This window comes from Nasonia vitripennis, assembly GCF_009193385.2.
Source record: "Nasonia vitripennis strain AsymCx chromosome 3 unlocalized genomic scaffold, Nvit_psr_1.1 chr3_random0012, whole genome shotgun sequence".
NCBI classification, from domain to species: domain Eukaryota; kingdom Metazoa; phylum Arthropoda; class Insecta; order Hymenoptera; family Pteromalidae; genus Nasonia; species Nasonia vitripennis.
Genome location: NW_022279632.1, coordinates 39093 through 66224, shown reverse-complemented (window position 1 = coordinate 66224; position 27132 = coordinate 39093). Strand labels below are relative to the sequence as shown.

Here is a 27132-nt window from a genome sequence, read left to right as displayed (position 1 = left end):
GGCTTTTCTTTCTAGACGTTGTCGTTTTTCAGGTTCTGGTTTGTTCATGGCCGTTTTATCTAAAGTTTTATTCTTTGATTCATTATCATCTGGTTTTCTTTTCTCAACTCTTCTTGGGCTCTGAGGTTTGTCTTTTTCCAAGATGGTTTTTTTGTTAGTCACTGGTTCATCTGATTTTTCATTTATTTCTAAGATTTCACTGATCTCTAAGTTTTCTTATAAGTCAAGCTTATGTACATCTTTGTATACCAGTTTTTCGTTAAATCTGACATGTCTGGAAGTCAGAAATCGTTTTGACTTCGGGTGCCATAAAACATACCCTGTTTGTGAGTATCCTACCATAATTGCTGTAATTGCATTCTCTGAAAATTTACTCTCTGAAATAGGTATTTTAACATAAGCAAACGCGAACAATCTAGCATTATAACCATTATAATAATAATAAAAATAATGTATTCAATTATTCGCTGGGTGCAACACCGCAGCGCCGCCAGAGAGCGGAGACTGCGGGAACTTTTCTGCTCAAGGCATTTAAAAAATAGTATGGCCTCTTATGACGATCAATCCTTTTTTAATATTAAAAATTGAATTAAATTTCAAGAGATGTATAATTGTTTAAAAAATGGACTTGATCATCGGAACCGGGTTTGAAAAAATAACTTGGTCTATTCAGTTCAACCCTGAAGGTGTGAGGAAAGGTAAAGAGCTCTTTAAAAGTAAGCACGTTCAAGACGTGAAAGAATATAGGAGCAACGGAATCAGCTATTTAATTATTGCAAATGTAATTCGACAAACTAGCATAAGTTTGACTCCGTATCAAGTTCAACTTCACGTAAGTACAAACGGAAATTATTTTAATTGTATATATTTTAGGTTATGTTGAGATTTGTTGATTGTGAAATTCTAAAGTAATTTTTTTTTTATTTTACAGATTGACAATAATCGTCATGTGTTTGATGTATCCTGTAACTGTGTGGAAAATAAAAGTGGAAAATGTAAGCATGTTTATGCACTTATTCACCACATAAATTGCAGTGAAAGTGTATCAAAAACTAGCTATGAGCAAACATGGAGAACGCCAAGTGTGAGACAGTTAACGATCGAAAAGTACTCCAAAGGTCGATTTTTTGCTGAAATGGAACCACCGAAACCGATAACAGAAGTTCAATCATACTCACTCACCCTGGAGGACTTGCAGGACGTGCCTTGCAGTTTGCGATCAGCTTTACTTGAAGATAGAAAAGATAAAGTTTTGTGCTTCATCAGCTTATTATTGTACTCTGTTGTCGAGAATGTGTTTGTGAAACATAATTTAGATGTGTCTGAAGCATGTTTGTGTAGTTTATTGATACATAAGGAAGAACATGCAATATTTAAAAGTACGGATTATGCAAGTTTTTTGGCGGAAAGCTTAAAAGAATTTTATGATAAAAGTGTGAAATTAGATGAAAGTCAGATTGTAAAATTAAATCAGGATACAGTGTGCCAGTCAAAATGTTCTAAATGGTTTGATGTTAGACTTATAAGATTATCAGCCAGCAAAAATGTACACGAGGTAAAGTCTTTGACAAGAAAAACTGCTCTTGCAAATGAAATAGCACATCCAAAAAACGTCGTTACAGAGTCCATGAAGTAAGGTACAAAGTTTGAGAACGCAGTTTTACATGAATATAAGTGTTTATGTGGTATTGATATTATTAAATTAGGTGTATTGGTTTATAAGTATCAACCATGGTTATGTGCAAGTGTAGATGATGTCGTAATTGAAAATGACTGCGTAGATAGGCTAGTAGAAATTAAATGTCCAAGCTCTTGCGCCAAAAAAAAAAAAGATTGTTGACTATAAAACCAAACGTTGCAATGTACAGTACCTCAAATTTTATGGTGATAATGTAGAATTAAGTGAAAGTTCTGTATATTATACGCAATGTCAGTTTCAATTGTATGTTACTGGCTTGACTGTATGTGATTTATATGTGTACTCTCCTGAAGGAAGTTGTTTAGTTCAAGTGCACAGAAATGATACCTTTTTAGCCCGTGTAGTTCGTGTATGCGAGAAATTTTATTTTGAAGTTTATTTAAATGTTATCTATGAAAAACTAAAAAATGTTGAATCAACCTTTATCTTTTTTTAAGGATTGGTTTTAAAAGTACTTCAATTGATTCGGATAATTAAAATAATAATCATTTTTCTAAAATGATTTGTTCGTGATTTTATTAATAAATTTGAATTAATTCATAAGGTAATTCGTTTATAGAATATTTAATCGATCTGGATACTTTTTACGGTTAGATTCAATTATACTTCAATCGATTAAAATAATTAAAAAAAGAATCCCTGCTAAAAATACTAGATTGATTTATTTGACGTTTTAAATTATCGATGTGAATTGGTCTTAACCGCAATCTAAATATCAAAATGGAGATATTTCAATCGACTTTTTTGCGATGATTATTTTAATGTATTTTAATTGGGATTCTTTTAATAAATATGAATCAACTTATTAGTCAATATTAAATCAGTTTAATATTACAAATAATTTTGATAACAGTTTAAGTAACATTAATGATCCAAGTTTTGTAATATCCCTTATGAAAAAAAAAACCTTAATTTTTCGATTAGAATCGATTAAATTCATTGCGCAACTAGTCGATTTTAATCGATCCTATGTTTCTTAATATAACCGCTTGGTATCGCTTCAAATGTTCATACTAGCAAGTGACAATATTTCTTCTCCGTTACTATATAAGAAAGGTCAAATGCAGTAGAAGACAGAATAGATTGATTACCTACAATCGATTTTAATTGAAACTCTATTAAAATCAATTGACTTTATCAAACGACACATGATTAAAAAAAATTCTAGTCAATTCGAATCGATTAATACCACAATGTACACATCAGTAAAAACGATTGCATAGTTAAATATAGTACGATTGAATAATATCAAGTATTATTCTAGATATAAAAAATCATTAAAACCGTTTTTCTAGTGAACACAGATACATTGGTTCCGATTTTAATAAGCATTGAATCTATTAAGTGAATATCCTAATACTTATGTATTCTAATCCGGTTTAATCGATATTATTTTATCGTTTTAAATCAATTTTAATGCCATTAATATATTATACACGCAGTAGCCTGAATATAATCGCTTTCAAATGTAAAACGCAGGATTAAGATATAGACTCGAAATCGATTCATTTTTTGTCTATCGATTTCAATCGCATATTTTTATCAAAGTATGCACACTCACGAAAAGAGTAGAAGGTAATATTTAGTCTCAGTAAGAGATATGCAAACACTTGTGTGTGTGTTTTCATCTGTTTATTTAAGTGCACGCACGTGACGACGAGACATTCCCATTTCATTGTGTTTTGACGCTCAACAGCACGTGTAATTAGTTTAACTCGCCGCTTGTATACACAAACACGCGCACATACATACACACACACATAAAGAAAAAAGAGAGGGCAGCTAGAGAAAAAGGCAGAAAGCTAATTTAGCGCCGAGAACTGTTGGAGATTTAATGCACGGGCGGATTTGAATTTTCGATCAGACCCAGGAAGGTCAAAGACGCCTAGCTGCTCCACTGAGTTTCTCCCTGTATGAAAAAAAGTTTGCACATCTCGCCTTGTTGTTTCTCCAGCTGCGGAGAGTACGCCTCCATTAGCAGAGTCCCGGGCAAATCTGAGGAACGCTCTCCCGAAAAAATTCATCAAGCCGCCGGATCGTGAAAAATCGCACTAGGTAGCGTTGTCCTCCATAAAACAGAAGAGTACTTCACGCGATTTCGCCAGTTGGTTGCGAGAATCGTCAAATTTTGTAAGCCGAATCATATAAGCTAAACTTTCAATCAGAACAAAGTACAAAATTTCTGATGACTAATAACGGTGAAATTAATCGTTCAAAATCGATTATTGTTACAAAAATCAGAAATAAATAAGGAATAAATAATTGTTTTTATTCATAAGAGTATAAGCTTAAAAGTATTTTTAAAGGACATCATTTTATTAGCTAGAAGTCAAGAAGATTTGAGCCTCGTCGTTTGCATTCAAGGATGAGCTGAGCTTGATGGTTCCTTTTTCACAGCATTCTTTTAACATTTTACGTCTTAACTCATGATATAGGGCTTTAGCTTTGGCGTATCTCAACTTGTACGCCATAATGGCTTCATCTGAGTGGCGACATAAACATTTTCGTTTTTTTCCGTGTCTAAAATAATATTTATTTGTTAAATAACTTATTTATCGACCTCTTTTAAAACAATACCGGATTTCAAACAGATTAATTATACCGGTAGTACTTGTTTCATCATTTCAGTTTTGAATTTGATTTTTCAGATTTTTCCTTGTGTTGCCCGTTTCAAATCGTCGTAGGTGGCTGATACTCACTGCGGTAATTATAATAGTACTTTCTAAGTTGTTTTACAGTTCTCTGAAATGTAATTTTGTTTAATTAGTTTTTTTTTTTTTTGCTGTCATAGAAATAAGAGGGGCTGAGTTGTACAACTGATTTTTTATTTTATACACGATGTGAATATAAGAATGAATCAATATTTTGATAAAAAATCGCATTCTTAGCGAAATAATTCAATAATAATCACATATTGGGTTTCAAATACGAAGAACTCGAGTTATAATTGTATTGCAAAACCAAAGCGATAGCTAGCAAAACCTATTGAAAGAAAAAATCTCTTAACCTTGCAAGAGAAATAGCCAAACATGCCCGCGATACACTACGCGACGATGAGCATTACTACGAAGGTAACACCGAGTTGCACGAGACCAGCAAGAGCCACGACAACTCGTAAAATGTCAATAGTTTTGGTAATTTTTGTTCTCAAATCTATTCAAAAACATTTCAATTCTTCTGTATCTCAGCCCCTATTGTATTCATATTTTTATATGTATTTTAGATTTATATATATTACCTGATAAACTATTTCGTTACAATTGAACTTTTGGCGAATCTGGCACGATCATTTATCAACGAAAGATGCAGCTCGCACGCAACTGCCAAAATCTTCTTTTGAACTTCGTTGAAATTTCTGACTTTTTCTTCCTGTTTTTCTTTCGTTGACATTGTCCTGGGGTTATATGCTGTTTACTGCGCATTGGCATCTACGGCGTAAAAAAAAGAGCAGCATATTTTTTATCGCGTTTTCATTGTTTATCGCAATCTGGGAAATATTGAAGAGGCAGCTACATAAGTCTTTGCTGGGTTTTCAAGTATTCATAATTATGTATTGAAAATCACTCCGAAAAATACGGTATATTTATGATTCTTGATTTTTTACTAAAACATATAACTTTCACGCGCTCGGGTGAGAGCGCACATTAACGCCTGAAACTTTCGCGAGTGCGTGTATGTATATACACTTGCGCTTATATATGCGATGCTCTTTACACCGGTTCGACCCCTTAATAAAGTCAAACTGTTGCACATATGCATGTCATATATTGACAAACAGTGAAAAACCGGTACAATATAATCAATAAATGAATTGGTAAATAAATATTATTTTTGGGCACAAGAAAAAAATTAAAAGGTTCCTTCGACACACGAACACAAAAATGCACGTTTTTGCATGTAGGATCATTGTTATATTAGTCGGATGCAGGATAATCATCATGCTGTTTATTCTTCGGCCTGGTTTGTACCAAAGGTCAAATATTAATCATCTAATTTAATACAATTTTGGCATACCCAAGCTAAGTAAGGAAGTCCTTATCATACCGCAAGAGCCACTACCGCTCTCGAAGTCTCTCCTCGATATACTTAAGCCGTTCCACAAAAATGGAGGACAAAAATTTTTGGGCTGTTCCAGAACTGCACACAGTGCAGACGGTAGTGCATAGGCTTGAATCATTGATCGACAATGATCAGTTTTTCTTGTTGCAAAGAACGATGACATCGTAAATATCAATCACCCGCTGGTTTCAGTACAAATTGAGAGTGGTTGTTTCGCGTAGATGATCAGGCAGACAGACAACACAATGCATAGGCATTTATGAAAAGTACCACCTTTAAAGCAATTATATAATGCTTAATAACCAGGCTGACGATGTAGCGAATGAAAAAACAAAAAAAGAAAAAACGTAGACGCAACTCATGAATGACCTTTTTTGATTAGGAATAACACGAGTATGATGTATTTATCATATGATAGTTATTTGAGCTTTAATATTGTTTAACATGGCCTATCTTAAATTTATATACTTAGAATAGAAGTAATCGTGGATAAGGCTCCTTGTTGAAGCTTGTAAATATTGCTATACCACGCATTTTCGTTGACAACATACTAATAGTTCATCGTATAAAATTATAACTTTATAATACAATTAGGTTTTGAATGAATAATTGAATAAACAGGTATATTTTAGTATTTGTTAACATTCAAATTTCGACGAATTAATTTGTTTACAACGCAAATAATAAGATTTTACAATATTAGAAATACATGCATTGAACATTTTATGTACAAAATAGTCAAGCCGTTGTAAACATTATAAAAATGCATCTTAGAGCTATCTTATCCTGTTCTTGTATATTAATCAGAAACATGTGTTGATTATTACTATTATATACATAAAAATACAATTTTTTAAATTGATAGTATCACCTCTTACATAACTCGATGGTATCTAGCAATTCCAATATATCAATAATTACAAATAAAACTTCATAACACTTAGTAACCTATTAACATTCATGGTATTAGGATAAAGAATAGGGGGCGACGGCGCGGTGGCCCAGTCACCGTATGGTATGGTTATTAAAATCGTGAGCGTTAGTCTAAGATCACTCAGTGACAAATTATTTTAAAAATAAATGAAATCAGAATCATGCTTCTTTTTCCGGTTTCCTTTTTCAGTAGCTTTGATATTATTTTGCTTTCCTATATCTTCTATTGTTCTTTTCTTGTTTGCCTCTTTTTTTAGCAGTGCATGCCTTTAATCCACTAAGAAATGGTAAGCCGTTGCGTAAGCAGTTCTTTCTGGCACCGTAAGATTTACATCCGAGCGTAGCAATGATAAGCACGGTGCCATTTACGCAACGGATAAGCGTGTCTTCGCGGATTTACGGCACGCAGTGCTATAAAAGTATAATAGATACTAAAGTAGCCATTTACCATCGAGCAAAAAAAAGCTACGGTAAGTTGTTAAAAAATTTACAAATACTTTCCTTTTCAGTAATAGGTTCTTTTTCGTCAGAACTGTCATAATGGAAATAGTCACAGTCCACGTCCTCGTCTTCAATATCTAAATCCACAATTTCAGCGTCACTGTCACCTTCATACTCCTCATATTTTGCATCAACTAAAAGAATGTAATAAAATAGTATTTTTATAACACGTGCATAAAAAAGATCATTTTCGGCGCCTATAAAGTGGACCGAAAATAGGGTTTTCCGAGCGTCAGACAAAATATAGAGACAGAGTCCCTAGGCATAAAACATGTATAAATCAATTCATTTTCGCTCCCTATAAGGTAGAACGAGCATACAATAATTTGAGAATCGGAAATCGAGAACAGCGAAAAAGGTCGTTTTCGCGCCTAGGGGCGAAAACGACCATTTTCGCTTCTCTCGATCTATTTTTTTCCATCTTCTTACTTTAAATGGTTAAAAACTTTTGTAACAATTTACAAAATTTTCCAAAATTTTCAAAATTTTCAAAATTAAAAAAACAATATATATGTAAATGAATGGAAATGACGACTGTTCTATGTATTCACGTCTATCAGAAAACGTAATCTTGTTTTTTAAAGATATCTGTTTGTGAATGTGAAATGACGACTGTTTTAATTCATATCACAGGACGTAATCTGCAGATTTGATCCGGATAAAAGGGATGCTGAGAATAAACAACTGTATAGATACGATCTGGTTTTTTCAAGATATTCATTTATAAATGTTAAATTATGCATGCTGTATGGATGTACGCATTTCACAAGACGTAATCTGCAGATTTGGTCCAGATGGAAGGGATGTTGCGAATAATCATCTGTGCAGATATTATCTGATTTTTTAAAGATATCTGTTTGTGAATGTGCAATGACGACTGCTCTATGTATTTATGCATGTCAAAAAAGGTAATCTGCAGATTTGGTCCGGGAAAAGGGATACTGCGAATAATCATCTGTGCAGATATGATCTTGTTTCTCAAAGATATCTGTTTGTGAATGAAAAATGACGACTGCTCTATGTATTTACGCATTTCACAAGACGTAATCTGCAGATTTGGTCCGTCTGAAAGGGATGCTGCAAATAATAATTATCTGGTCAGATATAATCTTGTTGTTTAAAGATATCTGTTTGTAAATGATAAATGACGACTGCGCTATGGATTTACGCATTTGATAAGACGTAATCTGCAGATTTGATCCGGGAAAAGGGATACTGAGAATAAAAATCTGTAAAGATATGATCTGGTTTTTCAAATATATTTATTTATAAATGTTAAATGATGCATGCTCTGTGGATTTACGTATTTGACAAGACGTGATTTACTGATTTCATCCAGATGAAAGGGTTGCTGCGAATAATGATCTCTGCAGCTATGATCTTGTTTCTCAAATATATCGGTTTGTGAATGAAAAATGACGACTGCTCTATGTATTTACGCATTTCACACGACGCAATCTGCAGATTTGGTCCGTCTGAAAGGGATGCTGCAAATAATAATTATCTGGTCAGATATAATCTTGTTGTTCAAAGATATCTGTTTGTAAATGATAAATGACGACTGCGCTATGGATTTACGCATTTGGTAAGACGTAATCTGCAGATTTGATCCGGATAAAATGGATGCTGAGAATAAACACTTGTATGGATACGATCGTGTTTTTTAAAGATATTCATTTATAAATGTTAAATGACGAGTGCTCTATGTATTTACGCATATCACAAGACGTAATCTGCAGATTTGATCCGGGAAAAGGGATACTGAGAATAAAAATCTGTAAAGATATGATCTGGTTTTTCAAATATATTTATTTATAAATGTTAAATGATGCCTGCTCTGTGGATTTACGCATTTGACAAGACGTGATCTACAGATTTTATCCAGATGAAAGGGTTGTTGCGAATAATCATCTCTGCAGATATGATCTTGTTTCTCAAATATATCTGCTTGTGAATGAAAAATGACGACAGCTCTATGTATTCACGGATTTCACACGACGTAATCTGCAGATTTGATCCGCATAAAAGGGATGCTGAGAATAAACACTTGTATGGATACGATCGTGTTTTTTAAAGATATTGATTTATAAATGTTAAATGACGAGTGCTCTATGTATTTACGCATATCACAAGACGCAATCTGCAGATTTGGTCTGAATGAAAGAGATGCTGCGACTAATCATCTAAGCAGATATGATCTTGTTTTTTAAAGATATCTGTGTTTGAATGTTAAATGACGAGTGCTCTATGTATTTACGCATATCACAAGACGCAATCTGCAGATTTGGTCTGGATGAAAGAGATGCTGCGACTAATCATATAAGCAGATATGATCTTGTTTCTCAAATATATCTGTTTGTGAATGAAAAATGACGACTGCTCTATGCATTTGTGCATATCACAAGACGTAATCTGCAGATTTGATCCGGGAAAAGAGATACTGAGAATAAAAATCTGTAAAGATATGATCTGGTTTTTCAAATATATTTATTTATAAATGTTAAATGATGCGTGCTCTGTGGATTTACGCATTTGACAAGACCTGATCTACAGATTTTATCCAGATGAAAGGGTTGTTGCGAATAATCATCTCTGCAGATATGATCTTGTTTCTCAAATATATCTGTTTGTGAATGAAAAATGACGACTGCTCTATGTATTTGTGCATATCACAAGACGTAATCTGCAGATTTGATCCGGGAAAAGAGATACTGAGAATAAAAATCTGTAAAGATATGATCTGGTTTTTCAAATATATTTATTTATAAATGTTAAATGATGCGTGCTCTGTGGATTTACGCATTTCACACGACGTAATCTGCAGATTTGGTCAGTCTGAAAGGGATGCTGCAAATAATTATCTGGTCAGATATGATCTTGTTCTTTAAAGATATCTGTTTGTGAATGTTAAATGACGACTGCTTTATGTATTCATTCATATCACAAAAGATAATCTGCAGATTTGGTCCAGATGGAAGGAATGCTGCGAAAAATCATCTGTGCAGATATGATCTTGTTTCACCAAGATATCTGTTTGTGAATGAAAAATGACGACTGCTCTATGTATTTACGCATTTCACACGACGCAATCTGCAGATTTGGTCCGTCTGAAAGGGATGCTGCAAATAATAATTATCTGGTCAGATATAATCTTGTTGTTTAAAGATATCTGTTTGTAAATGATAAATGACGACTACGCTATAGATTTACGCATTTGGTAAGACGTAATTTGCAGATTTGATCCGGATAAAATGGATGCTGAGAATAAACACTTGTATGTATACGATCGTGTTTTTTAAAGATATTGATTTATAAATGTTAAATGACGACTGCTCTATGTATTTACGCATTTCACAAGACGTAATCTGCAGATTTGGTCTGTATGAAGGTGATCCTGGGAATAATTATCTGGACAGAAATGATCTTGTTGTTTAAAGATATCTGTTTGTAAATGATAAATGACGACTACGCTATAGATTTACGCATTTGGTAAGACGTAATTTGCAGATTTGATCCGGATAAAATGGATGCTGAGAATAAACACTTGTATGTATACGATCGTGTTTTTTAAAGATATTGATTTATAAATGTTAAATGACGACTGCTCTATGTATTTACGCATTTCACAAGACGTAATCTGCAGATTTGGTCTGTATGAAGGTGATCCTGGGAATAATTATCTGGACAGAAATGATCTTGTTTCTCAAAGAAATCTGCTTGTGAATGAAAAATGACGACTGCTCTATGTATTTACGCATTTGGTAAGACGTAATCTGCAGATTTGATCCGGATAAAATGGATGCTGAGAATAAACACTTGTATGGATACGATCGTGTTTTTTAAAGATATTCATTTATAAATGTTAAATGACGAGTGCTCTATGTATTTACGCATATCACAAGACGTAATCTGCAGATTTGATCCGGGAAAAGGGATACTGAGAATAAAAATCTGTAAAGATATGATCTGGTTTTTCAAATATATTTATTTATAAATGTTAAATGATGCGTGCTCTGTGGATTTACGCATTTGACAAGACGTGATCTACAGATTTTATCCAGATGAAAGGGTTGTTGCGAATAATCATCTCTGCAGATATGATCTTATTTCTCAAATATATCTGTTTGTGAATGAAAAATGACGACTGCTCTATGTATTTGTGCATATCACAAGACGTAATCTGCAGATTTGATCCGGGAAAAGGGATACTGAGAATAAAAATCTGTAAAGATATGATCTGGTTTTTCAAATATATTTATTTATAAATGTTAAATGATGCGTGCTCTGTGGATTTACGCATTTCACACGACGTAATCTGCAGATTTGGTCAGTCTGAAAGGGATGCTGCAAATAATTATCTGGTCAGATATGATCTTGTTCTTTAAAGATATCTGTTTGTGAATGTTAAATGACGACTGCTTTATGTATTCATTCATATCACAAAAGATAATCTGCAGATTTGGTCCAGATGGAAGGAATGCTGCGAAAAATCATCTGTGCAGATATGATCTTGTTTCTCAAAGATATCTGTTTGTGAATGAAAAATGACGACTGCTCTATGTATTTACGCATTTCACACGACGCAATCTGCAGATTTGGTCCGTCTGAAAGGGATGCTGCAAATAATAATTATCTGGTCAGATATAATCTTGTTGTTTAAAGATATCTGTTTGTAAATGATAAATGACGACTACGCTATGTATTTACGCATTTCACAAGACGTAATTTGCAGATTTGATCCGGATAAAATGGATGCTGAGAATAAACACTTGTATGTATACGATCGTGTTTTTTAAAGATATTGATTTATAAATGTTAAATGACGACTGCTCTATGTATTTACGCATTTCACAAGACGTAATCTGCAGATTTGGTCTGTATGAAGGTGATCCTGGGAATAATTATCTGGACAGAAATGATCTTGTTTCTCAAAGAAATCTGCTTGTGAATGAAAAATGACGACTGCTCTATGTATTTACGCATTTCACACGACGTAATCTGCAGATTTGGTCCGTCTGAAAGTGATCCTGGGAATAATTATCTGGTCAGATATGATCTTGTTCTTTAAAGATATCTGTTTGTGAATGTTAAATGACGACTGCTTTATGTATTAATTCATATCACAAAAGGTCATCAGCAGATTTGGTCCGTCTGAAAGGGATGCTGCAAATAATAATTATCAGGTCAGATATGATCTTGTTCTTTAAAGATATCTGTGTGTGAATGTTAAATGACGACTGCTCTATGTATTTGTGCATATCACAAGACGTAATCTGCATATTTGATCCGGGAAAAGGGATACTGAGAATAAACATATGTATAGATATGATCTGGTTTTTCAAATATATTTATTTATAAATGTTAACTGATGCATGCTCTATGGATTTACGCATTTGGTAAGACGTAATCTGCAGATTTGATCCGGATAAAAGGGATGCTGAGAATAAACACTTGTATGGATACGATCGTGTTTTATAAAGATATTGATTTATAAATGTTAAATGACGAGTGCTCTATGTATTTACGCATATCACAAGACGTAATCTGCAGAGTTGGTCTGGATGAAAGAGATGCTGCGACTAATCATCTAAGCAGATATGATCTTGTTTTTTAAAGATATCTGTGTTTGAATGTTAAATGACGACTGGTCTATGTATTTGTGCATATCACAAGACGTTATCTGCAGATCTGATCCGGGAAAAGGGATACTGAGAATAAAAATCTGTATAGATATGATCTGGTTTTTCAAATATATTTATTTATAAATGTTATATGATGCATGCTCTGTGGATTTACGCATTTGACAAGACGTGATCTACAGATTTTATCCAGATGAAAGGGTTGTTGCGAATAATCATCTCTGCAGATATGATCTTGTTCTTTAAAGATATCTGTTTGTGAATGTTAAATGACGACTGCTTTATGTATTCATTCATATCACAAAAGGTAATCTGCAGTTTTGGTCCAGATGAAAGGAATGCTGTGAATAATCATCTGTGCAGATATGATCTTGTTTCTCAAAGATATATGTTTGTGAATGAAAAATGACGACTGCTCTATGTATTTACGCATTTCACAAGACGTAATCTGCAGATCTGGTCTGTATGAAGGTGATCCTGGGAATAATTATCTGGACAGAAATGATCTTGTCTCTCAAAGATATCTGTTTGTGAATGAAAAATGACGACTGCTCTATGTATTTACGCATTTCACAAGACGTAATCTGCAGATTTGGTCTGTATGAAGGTGATCCTGGGAATAATTATCTGGACAGAAATGATCTTGTTTCTCAAAGATATCTGTTTGTGAATGATAAATGACGACTGCGCTATGGATTTACGCATTTGGTAAGACGTAATCTGCAGATTTGATCCGGATAAAAGGGATGCTGAGAATAAACACTTGTATGGATACGATCGTGTTTTTTAAAGATATTGATTTATAAATGTTAAATGACGAGTGCTCTATGTATTTACGCATTTCACAAGACGTAATCTGCAGATTTGGTCTGTATGAAGGTGATCCTGGGAATAATTATCTGGACAGAAATGATCTTGTTTCTCAAAGATATCTGTTTGTGAATGATAAATGACGACTGCGCTATGGATTTACGCATTTGGTAAGACGTAATCTGCAGATTTGATCCGGATAAAAGGGATGCTGAGAATAAACACTTGTATGGATACGATCGTGTTTTATAAAGATATTGATTTATAAATGTTAAATGACGACTGCTCTATGTATTTACGCATATCATAAGACGTAATCTGCAGATTTTGTCTGGATGAAAGAAATGCTGCGACTAATCATCTAAGCAGATATGATCTTGTTTCTCAAAGATATCTGTTTGTGAATGAAAAATGACGCCTGCTCTAGGTATTTACGCATTTGACACGACGCAATCTGCAGATTTGGTCCGTCTGAAACGGATGCTGCAAATAATAATTATCTGGTCAGATATGATCTTGTTCTTTAAAGATATCTGTTTGTGAATGTTAAATGACAACTGCTTTATGTATTAATTCATATCACAAAAGGTCATCAGCAGATTTGGTCCGTCTGAAAGGGATGCTGCAAATAATAATTATCAGGTCAGATATGATCTTGTTCTTTAAAGATATCTGTGTGTGAATGTTAAATGACGACTGCTCTATGTATTTGTGCATATCACAAGACGTAATCTGCATATTTGATCCGGGAAAAGGGATACTGAGAATAAACATATGTATAGATATGATCTGGTTTTTCAAATATATTTATTTATAAATGTTAACTGATGCATGCTCTATGGATTTACGCATTTGGTAAGACGTAATCTGCAGATTTGATCCGGATAAAAGAGATGCTGAGAATAAACACTTGTATGGATACGATCGTGTTTTATAAAGATATTGATTTATAAATGTTAAATGACGAGTGCTCTATGTATTTACGCATATCACAAGACGTAATCTGCAGAGTTGGTCTGGATGAAAGAGATGCTGCGACTAATCATCTAAGCAGATATGATCTTGTTTTTTAAAGATATCTGTGTTTGAATGTTAAATGACGACTGGTCTATGTATTTGTGCATATCACAAGATGTTATCTGCAGATTTGATCCGGGAAAAGGGATACTGAGAATAAAAATCTGTATAGATATGATCTGGTTTTTCAAATATATTTATTTATAAATGTTAAATGATGCATGCTCTGTGTATTTACGCATTTGACAAGACGTGATCTACAGATTTTATCCAGATGAAAGGGTTGTTGCGAATAATCATCTCTGCAGATATGATCTTGTTTCTCAAATATATCTGTTTGTGAATGAACAATGACGACTGCTCTATGTATTCACGCATATCACAAAACGTAATCTGCAGATTTGGTCCGTCTGAAAGGGATGCTGCAAATAATAATTATCTGGTCAGATATGATCTTGTTCTTTAAAGATATCTGTTTGTGAATGTTAAATGACGACTGCTTTATGTATTAATTCATATCATAAAAGGTCATCAGCAGATTTGGTCCGTCTGAAAGGGATGCTGCAAATAATAATTATCAGGTCAGATATGATCTTGTTCTTTAAAGATATCTGTGTGTGAATGTTAAATGACGACTGCTCTATGTATTTGTGCATATCACAAGACGTAATCTGCATATTTGATCCGGGAAAAGGGATACTGAGAATAAACATATGTATAGATATGATCTGGTTTTTCAAATATATTTATTTATAAATGTTAACTGATGCATGCTCTATGGATTTACGCATTTGGTAAGACGTAATCTGCAGATTTGATCCGGATAAAAGGGATGCTGAGAATAAACACTTGTATGGATACGATCGTGTTTTATAAAGATATTGATTTATAAATGTTAAATGACGACTGCTCTATGTATTTACGCATATCATAAGACGTAATCTGCAGATTTGGTCTGGATGAAAGAGATGCTGCGACTAATCATCTAAGCAGATATGATCTTGTTTCTCAAAGATATCTGTTTGTGAATGAAAAATGACGCCTGCTCTAGGTATTTACGCATTTGACACGACGCAATCTGCAGATTTGGTCCGTCTGAAACGGATGCTGCAAATAATAATTATCTGGTCAGATATGATCTTGTTCTTTAAAGATATCTGTTTGTGAATGTTAAATGACGACTGCTTTATGTATTAATTCATATCACAAAAGGTCATCAGCAGATTTGGTCCGTCTGAAAGGGATGCTGCAAATAATAATTATCAGGTCAGATATGATCTTGTTCTTTAAAGATATCTGTGTGTGAATGTTAAATGACGACTGCTCTATGTATTTGTGCATATCACAAGACGTAATCTGCATATTTGATCCGGGAAAAGGGATACTGAGAATAAACATATGTATAGATATGATCTGGTTTTTCAAATATATTTATTTATAAATGTTAACTGATGCATGCTCTATGGATTTACGCATTTGACAAGACGTGATCTACAGATTTTATCCAGATTGAAGGGTTGTTGCGAATAATCATCTGTGCAGATATGATCTGATTTATTAAAGATATCTGGTGTGAATGAGAAATGATGACTGCTTTATTTGTTCACACATATAAAAAGACGTAATCTGCAGTTTATATCTGGATGAAAGGGATGCTGCAAATAATCATCTAAGCAGATATGATCTTGTTTCTCAAAGATATCTGTTTGTGAATAAAAAATGACGACTGCCCTATGTATTTACGCATTTCACAAGACGTAATCTGCAGATTTGGTCCGTAATGTATGCAGGGAACAATTATCTGAACAGAAATGATTTTGTTTTCAAAAGATATCTGTTTGTAAATGTTAAATGTCGACTGCGCTATGTATTTACGCATTTCACAAGACGTAATCTGCAGATTTGATCCGGATAAAAGGGATGATGAGATTAAACATTTGTATAGACACGATCGTGTCTTTTAAAGATATTCATTTATAAATGGAAAATTACGACTGCTTTATGTATTAATTCATATCACAAAAGGTCATCAGCAGATTTGGTCCGTCTGAAAGGGATGCTGCAAATAATAATTATCTGGTCAGATATGATCTTGTTCTTTAACGATATCTGTGTGTGAATGTTAAATGACGACTGCTCTATGTATTTGTGCATATCACAAGACGTAATCTGCATATTTGATCCGGGAAAAGGGATAATGAGAATAAACATATGTATAGATATGATCTGGTTTTTCAAATATATTTATTTATAAATGTTAACTGATGCATGCTCTATGGATTTACGCATTTGACAAGACGTGATCTACAGATTTTATCCAGATTGAAGGGTTGTTGCGAATAATCATCTCTGCAGATATGATCTGATTTATTAAAGATATCTGGTGTGAATGAGAAATGATGACTGCTTTATTTGTTCACGCATATAAAAAGACGTAATCTGCAGTTTATATCTGGATTAAAGGGATGCTGCAAATAATCATCTAAGCAGATATGATCTTGTTTCTCAAAGATATCTGTTTGTGAATAAAAAATGACGACTGCCCTATGTATTTACGCATTTCACAAGACGTAATCTGCAGATTTGGTCCGTAATGTATGCAGGGAACAATTATCTGAACAGAAATGATTTTGTTTTCAAAAGATATCTGTTTGTAAATGTTAAATGTCGACTGCGCTATGGATTTACGCATTTGGTAAGACGTAATCTGCAGATTTGATCCGGATAAAAGGGATGATGAGATTAAACATTTGTATAGACACGATCGTGTCTTTTAAAGATATTCATTTATAAATGGAAAATGACGACTGCTTTATGTATTAATTCATATCACAAAAGGTCATCAGCAGATTTGGTCCGTCTGAAAGGGATGCTGCAAATAATAATTATCTGGTCAGATATGATCTTGTTCTTTAAAGATATCTGTTTGTGAATGTTAAATGACGACTGCTTTATGTATTAATTCATATCATAAAAGGTCATCAGCAGATTTGGTCCGTCTGAAAGGGATGCTGCAAATAATAATTATCAGGTCAGATATGATCTTGTTCTTTAAAGATATCTGTGTGTGAATGTTAAATGACGACTGCTCTATGTATTTGTGCATATCACAAGACGTAATCTGCATATTTGATCCGGGAAAAGGGATACTGAGAATAAACATATGTATAGATATGATCTGGTTTTTCAAATATATTTATTTATAAATGTTAACTGATGCATGCTCTATGGATTTACGCATTTGGTAAGACGTAATCTGCAGATTTGATCCGGATAAAAGGGATGCTGAGAATAAACACTTGTATGGATACGATCGTGTTTTATAAAGATATTGATTTATAAATGTTAAATGACGACTGCTCTATGTATTTACGCATATCATAAGACGTAATCTGCATATTTGATCCGGGAAAAGGGATAATGAGAATAAACATATGTATAGATATGATCTGGTTTTTCAAATATATTTATTTATAAATGTTAACTGATGCATGCTCTATGGATTTACGCATTTGACAACACGTGATCTACAGGTTTTATCCAGATTGAAGGGTTGTTGCGAATAATCATCTCTGCAGATATGATCTGATTTATTAAAGATATCTGGTGTGAATGAGAAATGATGACTGCTTTATTTGTTCACGCATATAAAAAGACGTAATCTGCAGTTTATATCTGGATTAAAGGGATGCTGCAAATAATCATCTAAGCAGATATGATCTTGTTTCTCAAAGATATCTGTTTGTGAATAAAAAATGACGACTGCCCTATGTATTTACGCATTTCACAAGACGTAATCTGCAGATTTGATCCGGGAAAAGGGATACTGAGAATAAAAATCTGTATAGATATGATCTGGTTTTTCAAATATATTTATTTATAAATGTTAAATGATGCATGCTCTGTGTATTTACGCATTTGACAAGACGTGATCTACAGATTTTATCCAGATGAAAGGGTTGTTGCGAATAATCATCTCTGCAGATATGATCTTGTTTCTCAAATATATCTGTTTGTGAATGAAAAATGACGACTGCTCTATGTATTCACGCATATCACAAAACGTAATCTGCAGATTTGGTCCGTCTGAAAGGGATGCTGCAAATAATAATTATCTGGTCAGATATGATCTTGTTCTTTAAAGATATCTGTTTGTGAATGTTAAATGACGACTGCTTTATGTATTAATTCATATCATAAAAGGTCATCAGCAGATTTGGTCCGTCTGAAAGGGATGCTGCAAATAATAATTATCAGGTCAGATATGATCTTGTTCTTTAAAGATATCTGTGTGTGAATGTTAAATGACGACTGCTCTATGTATTTGTGCATATCACAAGACGTAATCTGCATATTTGATCCGGGAAAAGGGATACTGAGAATAAACATATGTATAGATATGATCTGGTTTTTCAAATATATTTATTTATAAATGTTAACTGATGCATGCTCTATGGATTTACGCATTTGGTAAGACGTAATCTGCAGATTTGATCCGGATAAAAGGGATGCTGAGAATAAACACTTGTATGGATACGATCGTGTTTTATAAAGATATTGATTTATAAATGTTAAATGACGACTGCTCTATGTATTTACGCATATCATAAGACGTAATCTGCAGATTTGGTCTGGATGAAAGAGATGCTGCGACTAATCATCTAAGCAGATATGATCTTGTTTCTCAAAGATATCTGTTTGTGAATGAAAAATGACGCCTGCTCTAGGTATTTACGCATTTGACACGACGCAATCTGCAGATTTGGTCCGTCTGAAACGGATGCTGCAAATAATAATTATCTGGTCAGATATGATCTTGTTCTTTAAAGATATCTGTTTGTGAATGTTAAATGACGACTGCTTTATGTATTAATTCATATCACAAAAGGTCATCAGCAGATTTGGTCCGTCTGAAAGGGATGCTGCAAATAATAATTATCAGGTCAGATATGATCTTGTTCTTTAAAGATATCTGTGTGTGAATGTTAAATGACGACTGCTCTATGTATTTGTGCATATCACAAGACGTAATCTGCATATTTGATCCGGGAATAGGGATACTGAGAATAAACATATGTATAGATATGATCTGGTTTTTCAAATATATTTATTTATAAATGTTAACTGATGCATGCTCTATGGATTTACGCATTTGACAAGACGTGATCTGCAGATTTTATCCAGATTGAAGGGTTGTTGCGAATAATCATCTGTGCAGATATGATCTGATTTATTAAAGATATCTGGTGTGAATGAGAAATGATGACTGCTTTATTTGTTCACACATATAAAAAGACGTAATCTGCAGTTTATATCTGGATGAAAGGGATGCTGCAAATAATCATCTAAGCAGATATGATCTTGTTTCTCAAAGATATCTGTTTGTGAATAAAAAATGACGACTGCCCTATGTATTTACGCATTTCACAAGACGTAATCTGCAGATTTGGTCCGTAATGTATGCAGGGAACAATTATCTGAACAGAAATGATTTTGTTTTCAAAAGATATCTGTTTGTAAATGTTAAATGTCGACTGCGCTATGGATTTACGCATTTGGTAAGACGTAATCTGCAGATTTGATCCGGATAAAAGGGATGATGAGATTAAACATTTGTATAGACACGATCGTGTCTTTTAAAGATATTCATTTATAAATGGAAAATGACGACTGCTTTATGTATTAATTCATATCACAAAAGGTCATCAGCAGATTTGGTCCGTCTGAAAGGGATGCTGCAAATAATAATTATCTGGTCAGATATGATCTTGTTCTTTAACGATATCTGTGTGTGAATGTTAAATGACGACTGCTCTATGTATTCACGCATATCACAAGACGTAATCTGCAGATTTGGTCCGTCTGAAAGGGATGCTGCAAATAATAATTATCTGGTCAGATATGATCTTGTTCTTTAAAGATATCTGTTTGTGAATGTTAAATGACGACTGCTTTATGTATTAATTCATATCATAAAAGGTCATCAGCAGATTTGGTCCGTCTGAAAGGGATGCTGCAAATAATAATTATCAGGTCAGATATGATCTTGTTCTTTAAAGATATCTGTGTGTGAATGTTAAATGACGACTGCTCTATGTATTTGTGCATATCACAAGACGTAATCTGCATATTTGATCCGGGAAAAGGGATACTGAGAATAAACATATGTATAGATATGATCTGGTTTTTCAAATATATTTATTTATAAATGTTAACTGATGCATGCTCTATGGATTTACGCATTTGGTAAGACGTAATCTGCAGATTTGATCCGGATAAAAGGGATGCTGAGAATAAACACTTGTATGGATACGATCGTGTTTTATAAAGATATTGATTTATAAATGTTAAATGACGACTGCTCTATGTATTTACGCATATCATAAGACGTAATCTGCATATTTGATCCGGGAAAAGGGATAATGAGAATAAACATATGTATAGATATGATCTGGTTTTTCAAATATATTTATTTATAAATGTTAACTGATGCATGCTCTATGGATTTACGCATTTGACAACACGTGATCTACAGGTTTTATCCAGATTGAAGGGTTGTTGCGAATAATCATCTCTGCAGATATGATCTGATTTATTAAAGATATCTGGTGTGAATGAGAAATGATGACTGCTTTATTTGTTCACGCATATAAAAAGACGTAATCTGCAGTTTATATCTGGATTAAAGGGATGCTGCAAATAATCATCTAAGCAGATATGATCTTGTTTCTCCAAAGATATCTGTTTGTGAATAAAAATGACGACTGCCCTATGTATTTACGCATTTCACAAGACGTAATCTGCAGATTTGATCCGGGAAAGGGATACTGAGAATAAAAATCTGTATAGATATGATCTGGTTTTTCAAATATATTTATTTTATAAATGTTAAATGATGCATGCTCTGTGTATTTACGCATTTGACAAGACGTGATCTACAGATTTTATCCAGATGAAAGGGTTGTTGCGAATAATCATCTCTGCAGATATGATCTTGTTTCTCAAATATATCTGTTTGTGAATGAAAAATGACGACTGCTCTATGTATTCACGCATATCACAAACGTAATCTGCAGATTTGGTCCGTTGAAAGGGATGCTGCAAATAATAATTATCTGGTCAGATATGATCTTGTTCTTTAAAGATATCTGTTTGTGAATGTTAAATGACGACTGCTTTATGTATTAATTCATATCATAAAGGTCATCAGCAGATTTTGGTCCGTCTGAAAGGGATGCTGCAAATAATAATTATCAGGTCAGATATGATCTTGTTCTTTAAAGATATCTGTGTGTGAATGTTAAATGACGACTGCTCTATGTATTTGTGCATATCACAAGACGTAATCTGCATATTTGATCCGGGAAAAGGGATACTGAGAATAAACATATGTATAGATATGATCTGGTTTTTCAAATATATTTATTTATAAATGTTAACTGATGCATGCTCTATGGATTTACGCATTTGGTAAGACGTAATCTGCAGATTTGATCCGGATAAAAGGGATGCTGGAGAAAAACTTGTATGGATACGATCGTGTTTTATAAAGATATTGATTTATAAATGTTAAATGACGACTGCTCTATGTATTTACGCATATCATAAGACGTAATCTGCAGATTTGGTCTGGATGAAAGAGATGCTGCGACTATACATCTAAGCAGATATGATCTTGTTTCTCAAAGATATCTGTTTGTGAATGAAAAATGACGCCTGCTCTAGGTATTTACGCATTTGACACGACGCAATCTGCAGATTTGGTCCGTCTGAAACGGATGCTGCAAATAATAATTATCTGGTCAGATATGATCTTGTTCTTTTAAAGATATCTGTTTGTGAATGTTAAATGACGACTGCTTTATGTATTAATTCATATCAAAAAGGTCATCAGCAGATTTGGTCCGTCTGAAAGGGATGCTGCAAAATAATAATTATCAGGTAGATATGATCTTGTTCTTTAAAGATATCTGTGTGTGAATGTTAAATGACGACTGCTCTATGTATTTGTGCATATCACAAGACGTAATCTGCATATTTGATCCGGAATAGGGATACTGAGAATAAACATATGTTAGATATGATCTGGTTTTTCAAATATATTTATTTATAAATGTTAACTGATGCATGCTCTATGGATTTACGCATTTGACAAGACGTGATCTGCAGATTTTATCCAGATTGAAGGGTTGTTGCGAATAATCATCTGTGCAGATATGATCTGATTTATTAAAGATATCTGGTGGAATGAGAAATGATGACTGCTTTATTTGTTCACACATATAAAAGACGTAATCTGCAGTTTATATCTGGATGAAAGGGATGCTGCAAATAATCATCTAAGCAGATATGATCTTGTTTCTCAAAGATATCTGTTTGTGAATAAAAATGACGACTGCCCTATGTATTTACGCATTTACAAGACGTAATCTGCAGATTTGGTCCGTAATGTATGCAGGGAACAATTATCTGAACAGAAATGATTTTGTTTTCAAAAGATATCTGTTTGTAAATGTTAAATGTCGATGCGCTATGGTTTACGCATTTGGTAAGACGTAATCTGCAGATTTGATCCGGATAAAAGGGATGATGAGATTAACATTTGTATAGACACGATCGTGTTTTTTAAAGATATTCATTTATAAATGGAAAATGACGAACTGCTTTATGTATTAATTCATATCAAAAAGGTCATAGCAGCATTGGTCCGTCTGAAAGGATGCTGCAAATAATAATTATCTGGTCAGATATGATCTTGTTTCTTTAACGATATCTGTGTGTGAATGTTAAATGACGACTGCTCTATGTATTCACGCATATCACAAGACGTAATCTGCAGATTTGGTCCGTCTGAAAGGGATGCTGCAAATATAATTATCTGGTCAGATATGATCTTGTTTATAAATAAATATATTTGAAAAACCAGATCATATCTATACATATGTTTATTCTCATTATCCCTTTTCCCGGATCAAATATGCAGATTACGTCTTATGATATGCGTAAATACATGGCAGTCGTCATTGAAATACGGTAAATCAATATCTTTATAAAACACGATCGTATCCATACAAGTGTTTATTCTCAGCATCCCTTTTATCCGATCAAATCTGCAGATTACGTCTTACCAAATGCGTAAATCCATAGAGAGCATGCATCAGTTAACATTTATAAATAAATACTATATTTGAAAACCAGATCATATATCTATACATATGTTTATTCTCAGTATCCTTTCCCGGATCAAATATGCAGATTACGTCTTGTGATATGCAATAAATACATAGAGCAGTCGTCATTTAACATTCACACAGATATCTTTAAAGAACAAGATCATATCTGACCTGATAATTATTATTTGCAGCATCCCTTTCAGACGGACTCAAATTCGTTGATGACCTTTTATGATATGAATTAATACATAAAGCAGTCGTCATTTAACATTCACAAACAGATATCTTTAAAGAACAAGATCATATCTGACCAGATAATTATTATTTGCAGCATCCCTTTCAGACGGACCAAATCTGCTGGATGACCTTGTGATATGAATTAATACATAAAAGCAGTCGTCATTTTCCATTTATAAATGAATATCTTTAAAAGACACGATCGTGTCTATACAAATGCTTAATCTCATCATCCCTTTTATCCCGTCTGAAAGGGATGCTGCAAATAATAATTATCAGGTCAGATATGATCTTGTTCTTTAAAGATATCTGTGTGTGAATGTTAAATGACGACTGCTCTATGTATTTGTGCATATCACAAGACGTAATCTGCAGATTTGATCCGGAAAAGGGATACTGAGAATAAAAATCTGTATAGATATGATCTGGTTTTCAAATATATTTATTTATAAATGTTAACTGATGCATGCTCTATGGATTTACGCATTTGACAAGACGTGATCTACAGATTTTATCCAGATTGAAGGGTTGTTGCGAATAATCATCTGTGCAGATATGATCTGATTTATTAAAGATATCTGGTGTGAATGAGAAATGATGACTGCTTTATTTGTTCACGCATATAAAAAGACGTAATCTGCAGTTTATATCTGGATGAAAGGGATGCTGCAAATAATCATCTAAGCAGATATGATCTTGTTTCTCAAAGATATCTGTTTGTGAATAAAAAATGACGACTGCCCTATGTATTTACGCATTTCACAAGACGTAATCTGCAGATTTGGTCCGATATGTATGCAGGGAACAATTATCTGAACAGAAATGATTTTGTTTTCAAATGATATCTATTTGTAAATGTTAAATGTCGACTGCGCTATGGATTTACGCATTTGGTAAGACGTAATCTGCAGATTTGATCCGGATAAAAGGGATGATGAGATTAAACATTTGTATAGACACGATCGTGTCTTTTAAAGATATTCATTTATAAATGGAAAATGACGACTGCTTTATGTATAATTCATATCACAAAAGGTCATCAGCAGATTTGGTCCGTCTGAAAGGGATGCTGCAAATAATAATTATCTGGTCAGATATGATCTTGTTCTTTAACGATATCTGTGTGTGAATGTTAAATGACGACTGGCTCTATGTATTTGTGCATATCACAAGACGTAATCTGCATATTTGATCCGGGAAAAGGGATACTGAGAATAAACATATGTATAGATATGATCTGGTTTTTCAAATATATTTATTTATAAATGTTAACTGATGCATGCTCTATGGATTTACGCATTTGACAAGACGTGATCTACAGATTTTATCCAGATTGAAGGTTGTTGCGAATAATCATCTGTGCAGATATGATCTGATTTATTAAAGATATCTGGTGTGAATGAGAAATGATGACTGCTTTATTTGTTCACGCATATAAAAGACGTAATCTGCAGTTTATATCTGGATGAAAGGGATGCTGCAAATAATCATCTAAGCAGATATGATCTTGTTTCTCAAAGATATCTGTTTGTGAATAAAAAAATGACGACTGCCCTATGTATTTACGCATTTCACAAGACGTAATCTGCAGATTTGGTCCGTAATGTATGCAGGGAACAATTATCTGAAAAGAAATGATTTTGTTTTCAAAAGATATCTGTTTGTAAATGTTAAATGTCGACTGCGCTATGGATTTACGCATTTGGTAAGACGTAATCTGCAGATTTGATCCGGATAAAAGGGATGATGAGATTAAACATTTGTATAGACACGATCGTGTCTTTTAAAGATATTCATTTATAAATGGAAAATGACGACTGCTTTATGTATTAATTCATATCACAAAAGGTCATCAGCAGATTTGGTCCGTCTGAAAGGGATGCTGCAAATAATAATTATCTGGTCAGATATGATCTTGTTCTTTAACGATATCTGTGTGTGAATGTTAAATGACGACTGCTCTATGTATTTGTGCATATCACAAGACGTAATCTGCATATTTGATCCGGGAAAAGGGATAATGAGATTAAACATATGTATAGATATGATCTGGTTTTTCAAATATATTTATTTATAAATGTTAACTGATGCATGCTCTATGGATTTACGCATTTGACAAGACGTGATCTACAGATTTTATCCAGATTGAAGGGTTGTTGCGAATAATCATCTGTGCAGATATGATCTGATTTATTAAAGATATCTGGTGTGAATGAGAAATGATGACTGCTTTATTTGTTCACGCATATAAAAAGACGTAATCTGCAGTTTATATCTGGATTAAAGGGATGCTGCAAATAATCATCTGTGCAGATATGATCTTGTTTCTCAAAGATATCTGTTTGTGAATGAAAAATGACGACTGCTCTATGTATTTACGCATTTCACAAGACGTAATCTGCAGATTTGGTCTGTATGAAAGTGATCCTGGGAATAATTATCTGGACAGAAATGATCATGTTTCCCAAAGATATCACTTTGTGAATGAAAAATGACGACTGCTCTATGTATTTACGCATTTTCACACGACGTAATCTGCAGATTTGGTCCGTCTGAAAGTGATCCTGGGAATAATTATCTGGTCAGATATGATCTTGTTCTTTAAAGATATCTGTTTGTGAATGTTAAATGACAACTGCTTTATGTATTCATTCATATCACAAAAGGTAATCTGCAGATTTGGTCCAGATGAAAGGAATGCTGTGAATAATCATCTGTGCAGATATGATCTTGTTTCTCAAAGATATCTGTTTGTGAATGAAAAATGACGACTGCTCTATGTATTTACGCATTTCACAAGACGTAATCTGCAGATTTGGTCTGTATGAAGGTGATCCTGGGAATAATTATCTGGACAGAAATGATCTTGTTTCTCAAAGATATCTGTTTGTGAATGATAAATGACGACTGCGCTATGGATTTACGCATTTGGTAAGACGTAATCTGCAGATTAGATCCGGATAAAAGGGATGCTGAGAATAAACACTTGTATGGATACGATCGTGTCTTTTTAAAGATATTGATTTATAAATGTTAAATGACGAGTGCTCTATGTATTTACGCA

General features: G+C 33.5%; 1 long non-coding RNA gene across 1 annotated transcript; it reads right to left on the bottom strand.

Annotated features, from left to right (window-relative positions):
• Positions 1 to 3992: 3992 nt before the first annotated feature.
• Positions 3993 to 6187, bottom strand: LOC116416887. The gene is made up of 3 exons (XR_004227194.2): positions 4938 to 6187; positions 4302 to 4441; positions 3993 to 4219 (listed from the first exon to the last, which is right to left on the bottom strand). It is a non-coding gene; the product is annotated as an uncharacterized LOC116416887 (long non-coding RNA).
• Positions 6188 to 27132: the final 20945 nt, after the last annotated feature.